This window comes from Dermochelys coriacea, chromosome 3 (assembly GCF_009764565.3).
Source record: "Dermochelys coriacea isolate rDerCor1 chromosome 3, rDerCor1.pri.v4, whole genome shotgun sequence".
NCBI lineage: Eukaryota > Metazoa > Chordata > Testudines > Dermochelyidae > Dermochelys > Dermochelys coriacea.
In genome coordinates, this window is record NC_050070.1 from 173,169,404 (window position 1) to 173,178,589 (window position 9,186).

At 40.8% G+C, this 9,186-nt stretch overlaps 1 long non-coding RNA gene across 1 annotated transcript in view; it reads left to right on the forward strand.

The window, feature by feature from the left end:
• Window positions 1-8,326, forward strand: part of LOC122459525 — a 68,761-nt gene extending 60,435 nt beyond the window's left edge. The window contains exons 5-6 of the long non-coding RNA XR_006280284.1: window positions 908-2,679; window positions 8,270-8,326. This is a non-coding gene — a long non-coding RNA (uncharacterized LOC122459525). The remainder of the gene's footprint in view (window positions 1-907; window positions 2,680-8,269) is intronic.
• The last annotated feature ends 860 nt before the right edge of the window (window positions 8,327-9,186 follow it).

Sequence of the window (9,186 nt, forward strand, 5' to 3'; positions counted from 1 at the left end):
TTATCTTGGTCACTATGTTCTGCTTTATAAATGGACATGGCCAAAGCCCCATGTACTCTGCGACAAATTTTGCAGCAGCTTCAGATAAATCTGTAAAAATGGTCAGTTTTATTGAATTCAATATGAAAATGAATAAAGTCAGTTCAATAGCTCCTGTTATTTATTTTGATATTTAATTCAATTTTGTTTATGTTGGATTAATATTTTCAGTATACCACAGATTGTCATATTTAGGTTTCAGAGTTAACAGTCCATTAAGATGAATGTGGGCAATTCACTCCTTTAAACAATTGTTTCAGGCTCTCTGCAGACTCAGGCAGAGATCACTGTACTTTGAGATTCCAATAAAAACCACAAGACCATTTTTCATGAATATGTTTGATTTATAATCTGCAAATATGAAGTGAATTTAGATGCTTGTGAAAGGTGCCAGATTGACAGATCTACAGAACAGATACCATGCAAATAATGCAGGTGGAGATTGCTCCAAACCCACCCCTTCTGCATGTTCCATCATTTCTTGGGGGGTGCGGTAGTGCTCACTCTAAGCCATTTCAATCCTGTGCTGAAATCACAAACAAGGATGCAACTGAGTGCCAGTTCTGGCACAAGGTGTTGGTTTTATTTATTTATTTATTTGTAATGTAAACACTTAACTGACACCACCAACTTACTTTTCTTTGGCCACTTAAAGGTCATTGGTTGGCAGTAGCTCTGAGTCGCAAACGACTGGATTCATTCGGGTTACCTAGAAGTCTCCGTATCCCAAAACTAGCATGTCCCCTCTGATAAGGTTTAAGTAATGGAGCATTTGGTTTTTATTTTTGATAGCGAGCAGCTGAGCAGAGTTTAGGGTAGAAATTTACTCCTCTCTCTCTCTCTCTCTCTCTCTCTTCCTTCCATGCAGAAAATTTCGTAAACAGTTCATCCGGTCACAATTAAAAAGAGCTTCCAGAACACCTTGTGCTCCAATCACTGTGACGACAAAGTCCCTTGTGAACCACAGGCTAGTATGGACGGAACCAGCAACCATCATGCACTGAAGATATAGCAGCAACACAATCACATCAGATTCATAGTTTTTACATTGCAAATGCAGATGTGAAAAGTTATTCTGAGTCTTAAAGTATATAAAAAACAAATACTGGGGGGCCAGATTGCAGCTGACTCCTGTGTTCTGGACATGACACAACTGCAGCTCTTGCATTCTCCTTGTGTGCAAGGACTATTGCTGGCTACCAGTGTTAACCTGTCTCATTAGGGGCATGCATATAATCCCACTCTTCTCTCCACACCAGGCGTCAGAGTTTCCTGATCACTGAGCGGGAATACACTGTACCTGTTAAGTGGTGTGGTTGTAGCATGCTTCCCCTGTACTTGCCTATGCCTTCTGGAGCTCCTGGTGGGGGATTGGTGCAGAACTACACCACCTGTATCATTGTTTTTAAAGCACAGTTTAGCTAATAGGGCCATATTTTCAAAATTGACCATTGACTTTGGGTGTCTGGATTTTCAATGTTCAACTTGAGGCACCTTGGGTCTGATTTTCAGAAGTATTGAGTATCCATAACTCCAACTGAAGGCAAATAAAGGAGATGTGGGTGTTCAGCACTTCTGAAAGGCCAAAGGCCAAAGGTCTCTAAAATGGGGCACTCACTTTTCAAAATGTTGGCTGAGTAAGCTTTGGTGTGACCCAGAAAACTATTAATGTGAGTGGACCTCCACTGGACTAGTTGCATGTTTAGGGGCTACTCCCATTATTTATTTATATATTTATTTATTATTTTAATTTATAATGATTTAAAAACACCTCTCTGGGTGCCTTTGATATAATTCAAAATAATAATTCAACAACAAAAAACCTGCAACAAATCCCTATTGAAACTCCACCCCAACACAAACAAATTGGAGGGATTTTTCCTGTCAAAACTCCTTCTCCAATAAACAAATACCACCTTAGTCAGATGGGCAAAAAGATGGGTTTCACAGCATGGTCTGAAATTCACAGGTCCCAGACCGTTTTGGGTGAAAGGTGGAAGCTTGTTCCACAGCTGAGGGGTCATCCTGGAGAATGCTGTATCTTTAGCACCAGCTTTGAGGGGACTTCAACTTATCTATCTCTGCAGTCAGGAACAGCTGCAGGATGGCATAGAGACAGAGGTAGGTCTGATCTGAATCAGAAAGGGAAGATGTGATACCAGCCAATAATTAACCAAACTGGCAGCATCAAGTGTTGGTTTCCTGAAGCAAGGTCACCCAGATGCTTCCTTAAGAAAAGTAGGTACTCAGACCTCCCAGAGGAAGGTCATGACAATCTATACCTGTGCTGTACTTAGTACTTCACCACTGACGTTCACCAGACAGGAAAGCAGACAGCTCAAATCAAATGTGTTGTGTTCACAAAATCTGTTATTTCCTCACAACAGGAGGGATTCTCAGTAGGTACTGGAAGGAGACAGCCTGTTCTCATTAGTGAGAATTGCAGGAGCCTGCCTTTATAACCAGCAGACGTGGAAACACCTTCTGTGTAATGAATTCCTTCCCCCTCAAACGTCATTATTTAGCAAAGTACATGATTAAAACTATGAAAAACTTGCACAGGAAAAAGCTGTGTCTCTCACAAACATCCTTGAAATCATATGCAGCAAATTCATTTTCAAAATGTCATGTAAATGTGTGGTTGGGGGCTTTGTGTCTGGTTTCCCTGCCTTACTGAGTTTGAACTAAACATTTTCTTTTACAGTTTCAGAGTAGTACAGTGTCCAATGATTATTTTTTAAAATCCTGTGTATTCTGTGTGTTCTCTTCTGCTTTTGAAGTAAATATTTGTATACTTGTAATAGTCTGGGATGACGTTGATGGTTTTTCTCTCTTCCTCTGAGAGAAAACTCTTAGCATTGTTTATTGTTATGTAACCAGCTGCCTGATTCAGTCAAACTTTTGTTTCAAGAAATCTGAGGCAATATGGTTACTCCTTACATACTTTGCTTTTGGCAATATTTGTTGATAAATGTGCCTGGGGAGTTATTTTAAAATGTGCTTTAAGAAGAAAATCTTCTCCAAGCATATAGCTCACTTAGTCTGGGAGTCATAGAACTCCACAGGAAGTCATATCCTGCCCCCACACTTTACTGAGCAGGAGTGGAACCATTTCCCAGGCTAGAATAGACTTCACAGCTCTAATGTCTGGAGAACCTGTTCATTAGACTTATCCCAGCCAGTCTCACCTCCAAGGTCCGTTATGTGCAGCTGGACAGAGGGTCCCCAGAGAATCTAGGCTCTCCATACTTTGTGTACATCCTTTGTCCAGCCTCCTTGAATCTTACCTCTCCCAGAGGGCAGTCTGCAGCCACATAAATGAGACAGGATTTGCCTGTCAATTTGAAGCTTAATAGAAAGGGGGGGGGGAAGAGAAATTGAAAGATATTTGATTATGCTTGCATTGTAAAGGGTTATGCTTCAGCAGGAAATTGTGGCACATCCAGCATGATACCATGCAGCGATACACTTCCTGTTGACTCAGACTCTCTCACGCTCCGAGACAGAAACCAGTCACAGAGGCTGAGAAAGCGAATGCAGCCAGGCTAGGTCTTTTTACATTAACAGTTCTTTCTTGTTGTTAGTTAAATAAAGCAGTTATCCTAAAGCCTGTCTCCATTATCTCTGAAGAGATAAAGTAGTTACAGTGTTGTAAAACCACACAAAGTTGAATGTAGCCTTTTTGGTCTGGAGAACTTATTATAAAAACTAGGATGTTCACATTGCCTATTTCAGCTGTATAACTGCTTCCTTTGCCCCATAATATAGTGGGCGCTATTTTCAGAATATTTAAAAAAACCACTGTCCAGTGCAAGGCGGAACAGATTGTTTAGCATAAGTATTTAGCACCTGTTGTAAGGGGCCATTCAAAGTAGAGTGGCCCATTAACACCTCTGCAGTTATAGGACAAAAGGAGGGGGTTAGTGTGCTACAGATTGTTGTAATAAGCCATAAATGAATGGCTCAGCAAAACAATAATAGCCACTGATGCAGAACAAGTACACAGGCTCAAGCTAAAGGAACCCAGGAAGCATGAGAGAGAAGGAGTAACTGAGAATAGAGGCATCATGCTCCAGTGAGTACACTGTGGAAAGCAGCATGAAAGAAAAATGTTCAGCCTATGGGCAAGGGTGTATGTTCCAGTGCTGCAGCTACCGCAGGAATAAAAAATAGCAGTATATGCAGTGACTGAGGGGATGCAGAAACTTCCAGTGAACAGGAGGAGATCCTCAGCAGATCCATAGACTCTTAGTGTACATGATCCTCAGAAGAAGGCTGCCAGCCATTCAACTGACATATTGCAACTATGGTATTATATCAACAACTACTTTGATTCCATCTGGACTGTGGAGCAAGCTACCATGTAATTCCAGCAACACTGATAAACATCAATATTAGACTGTAAAATTTGCTCATGTGTTGTACAATAAAACCAGCCTGAGGCCAGGGGATAAATTCAGGCTGTTGACAAGAAACCCACAAAACAAGAGATGTTAATGCCTGGATTTTATAGTAGTCGACGCAGGAATACCACCCATTGAGGGGCAGCAGGGCAATGCAAGCCACAGATCTGATTGCAATACAACACTACTATATCCTCAACATGAAGCAGGAAGAACAGTTACTGTGGGTCCTATCTAGAATTCTAACAGAATATAAGAGCATATTTCAAGGAAATGGAGGGTGAGTTGCAATTAGAAATAGACCCCTATATGCAGCCCATCAGACTGCCAAAATGCAGAATTCCACTAGCCTTGAAGGAATCATTGGAGAAGGAACTGGCAAGCCTTCAAAGAAGATAAAACTAACACAGGGTAGATCAGCAACCGAGCAGTGGTACATGAAACAAAAAGTAAACATTATCCTGCAATATTTGCAACCCAAATATTTCAGTATTGTATGAATACTAAAGAACTAGAGTGATACTAACTAATCAAGTGAAGTTGACTTTTTGTCCAAGCTGAGTGACATGCTAAGAGTGATCAAGCAGCATAAGTAGTGAAATGTAAAATTAAACTTTTAAAATTCTTTCACTTTTTATTAATCTGAGTAAATACATTTTTTACAAATATTATTTTTAACCTGACAGTTTATCTCTAATTATTAGTAAGATTTAAATATTATGGAATATCTGCATAGTATTCTCTGATATAGTCAAAAGATAAAATATCATAATGTTGCAAAGAGAGAACAATTGAAATCATGCAGAGAATTTGTTAGTGTAGTGCAAAATACCGTACAGTGAACTGTAGCTCACGAAAGCTTATGCTCAAATAAATTTGTTAGTCTCTAAGGTGCCACAAGTACTCCTTTTTTTTTGCGAATACAGACTAACACGGCTGCTACTCTGAAACCAGTGGAAATTGTGTTTATGTACTTATATATCACTCGTCATTTCTGTTGTAATGAAAAATTTTGAGTCTGCTGTAGATTTCAGCAAAATAATCTCTTTTCATTTTCTTTTCAAGGTTCTTTATATAAAACAATGTATTAAGAAACCAGTGAGTGGGAGTCAACAAATCCCAATTACCATCACACAGTAGAACTCAGTGTAGAAGGCAGAGCAGAATTTATGTGAATGTTAAGAATTTTTGCATTCAAATGATGCATATTGGAATACCTAACCCAATTTTGGATACATGGGGTTTTTTTGGATAAGTGAGTTTCAGATAAATGAGGTTCTACTGTACATCATTCAGTGAGTTTGCATAGTCAGGGCCATCCCTAGCTATTTTGGTGCCCTATACAGCCCCCACCTCCATGGGGGATGGGGCCTGGCCACTTCCTGCGGGAAATGGAGTGACCCGGCCCCAGCCTGCTCTGCTCCCTTGGCTCCCAGGCTTGTGGGGATGGGGGAACCGCTACCTTGCACTTGCCGGCTGTGCGGCTGGGAGCCAGGGGAGTGGAGCGGGCTGGGGCCGGGTTGCTCTACTTACCGGTGAGTGCAGGCCTGGCTGCTTCTGGAGTCCTCAGGGGGCGGGAAGAAGTGGGGCGTGGGTGGAGCAGGGTGTGGGCTTTGAGGAAGGGGGGCAGGGCTGGGGCAGAGCAGGGTCGGGGCCCGGGGGAAGAGCCGGAGCAGGGGCTGGAGCAGCACAGAGCTGCGTACTTTGCGTATGGTAAGGACAGCCCTGTGCATAGTGATCTTCTATCAACATCATTTGAAACACAATTATTGAAATACAGTATTGAAGACTAAATAAAACAAAAAAGAGAACGATTAAAGAAATGACAATTTTTTTAAATTTTTTTGTTTTAAATTTTTTAAATTTCTTGTTTACATAGAACTGAGTGTATAATTCTCATTGGAATGGTAAAACTGACTGACATTTTATTCTTTATATATATATATATATATAGTATCTAGCAAATATATGCTTATGGTCTGAGAGTGTGGGACAATCTAAGACAAAACACATTTCTTGCGAGATACTTCACGGAAAAACATATTTGCTTCTGAACTCAGTAACTCTCAGCCTTTTTCAAACCCGATTTCCCACACCGACATCAGCTGTAGCATCCAGTACTCTAACATGCAATGGAGCAAGTCAGAGCCTGGAATTTGGAGAGTGTAAAGCCCATTGTAGCTTAGAGCATAAAAAATTGAATTGGAGATGAGGAAGAGCTGGGAGCAGAATAGTGGCTCCCTCAGTGAGGTGGAAAAGGAAGGGCCTGAAATACCAGCAATGATACTGGGAGACCATTAAGCAATTTTAGCACAAAGATAAAACAACAGTAAAGGAGTTTAGACACCAAAATTCCACAAACAATCTCTGAATGTTGCTGGAAGCATGTGGAATTCCCAGGGTATGTTGACATGCCTTGAGCTACTGCGTCTGCAAGCCAGAATTGATGAGAAAGATGCTGCAGTGATACCAATCCTCTTATTAATAGGGCAGCAACCAGTATAGTTGTTTCCTAGTAGACTGGATAAATCAGACCAACCCCCTATTGCCAGGCTTTCAGTATGGAACCTAAAGTTTCCCAGAAGAGTTTGCTTCCATTCTGGGCACACCCTGATTTCCTGTTTGTTAAGAAGCTATTCCAGATGAGGGAGAAACACAAGGCACATAGATATCCGCTATGTGACCACTGGTTCTGACCTCTAATCCTCCCCTCTGCACTCCCTTCTCTGGAAGTGACCTGGAGCTCTGTGTATGGGCTGTCTCTGCATTAGGTTGAATTTCATCGTGCGCCAGATTCTGACTTTTAATACACAAAGATTCATAGATTCCAAGGCCAGAAGGGACCATTGTGATCATCTAGTCTTCCTGTATAAAAAAGGCCATCAAACTTCCATCCAAATAATTCCTAGAGCAGATCTTTTAGAAAAAAGATCCAATCTTGATTTAAAAATTGTTAGCGATGGAGACTCCACCACAACGCTTGGTAAATTGTTCCCATGGTTAACTATCCACACTGTCAAAAATTTACGGCTAATATCCAGTCTGAATTTGTCTAGATTCAACTTTCAGCCATTGGATCATGTTATACCTTTCTCTGCTAGACTGAAGAGCCAGTTATTAAATATTTGTTCCCCATGCAAGTATTTATAGATGGAAATCAAGTCACCCCTTAACCTTCTCTTTGTTAAGCTCAATAGATTGAGCCCTGGAGTCTGTCACTGTAAGACATGTTTTCTAGTCTTTTAAGCATTCTTATAGCTTTTCTCTGAACCCTCTCCAATTTATCCTTCTTGAGTTGTGGACCCCAGAACTGGGCACAGTATTCCAGCTGCCGTCACACCAGTGTGAAATACAGAGTTAAAATAACCTCTCTACTCCTTGCTGAGATTCCCTGGTTTATGTAACCAAGGATTGCATTGGCCCTTTTGGCCACAGCCTCACATTGGGAACTCATGTTCAGCTGATTATACACCATGATCCCCCAATCTTTTTCAGAGTGACATGCTTATATTTGAAGCCAGAAGATGGTTCTAAGGGAGAAAAACATGCTGATGGGACCTTAGGAGCATGAACAGCTCTGGGTGGCAAGCCTCCAGCTCCTTTTTGTCATGTCTGCATTTAGTGAAAATTTCAAGTTTAGTCCATTAGTCCTACTTTGTACAGAACACAAGTGGCTTGCAGAGGGATTGGAGAAAGACCTGAGGCTCAAGAATCCCTTTATCCCTAGATGGGGCAGGGGGAGAGGAATCTCCCATTGCCTAAATGGAATATGTATTAGGGCAATCACTTTAGTCTCTTCATAATTCTTAAATTCACTATGGAAGTAGGTTTCAGAGTAGCAGCCGTGTTAGTCTGTATTGGCAAAAAGAAAAGGAGTACTTGTGGCACCTTAGAGACTAACAAATTTCATGCAAATTTCATCGGAAATGCATCCGATGAAGTGAGCTGTAGCTCACGAAAGCTTATGCTCTAATAAATTTGTTAGTCTCTAAGGTGCCACAAGTACTCCTTTTCTTCTTACTATGGAAGTACTGATTTCAAATGTAAAATCTTGGCAATGGAAGAACAAGGATAAAAAGTGCCATCCTTTCCACTCTGACAGGCTGCCCTATCTTTATGGGATTTGCATCAGCAAGCTTGAAAAAGAAGTTTCAATCTCTAGCTTAAAAAATGCAAAAAATATTGAAGATGCCATTTTGCTAGGAGCTAAGCTCTGTTTTGATTTGCTATGTAAGCAGAACTTTTAAACATCCTATGAATGCACTATACATTTTTCTACTATACATTTACCTGGTTTAGCGCCATGATATTTTGCCACGAGGTCTGATGTACTAGTGCCCTTTTAAACAATCATAGCTAGCACGTTAGCATAACTGGACATGTATAATTTCACTAGAACAAAAATATACATCATGCCAAAGCCTGAATAAGGCCTGATTCTCATTTACACAAGACTGCTTTCCAGGAAAATGATAAACTCAACAACTTCTAAACAGAACAGGAAAGACATGGGCTAGAAGGCGAGAAGTGAGCAGAGCGATCTGTGATAGAAGAATGCCTATGAAAATGAGAAGTATGATCTACAAGACAGTAATCAGGCCTGCACTTTTATATGGCTTCAAATGCTGGGCACTTAGGACAAGACAGGAGCAGATCTTGAATACAGTGGAAATGAAAAGACGGATACTTGCAGTTACAAGGATGGCCCATGTTTGGAACAAATGAATTAGGGGAAGCATGAAGG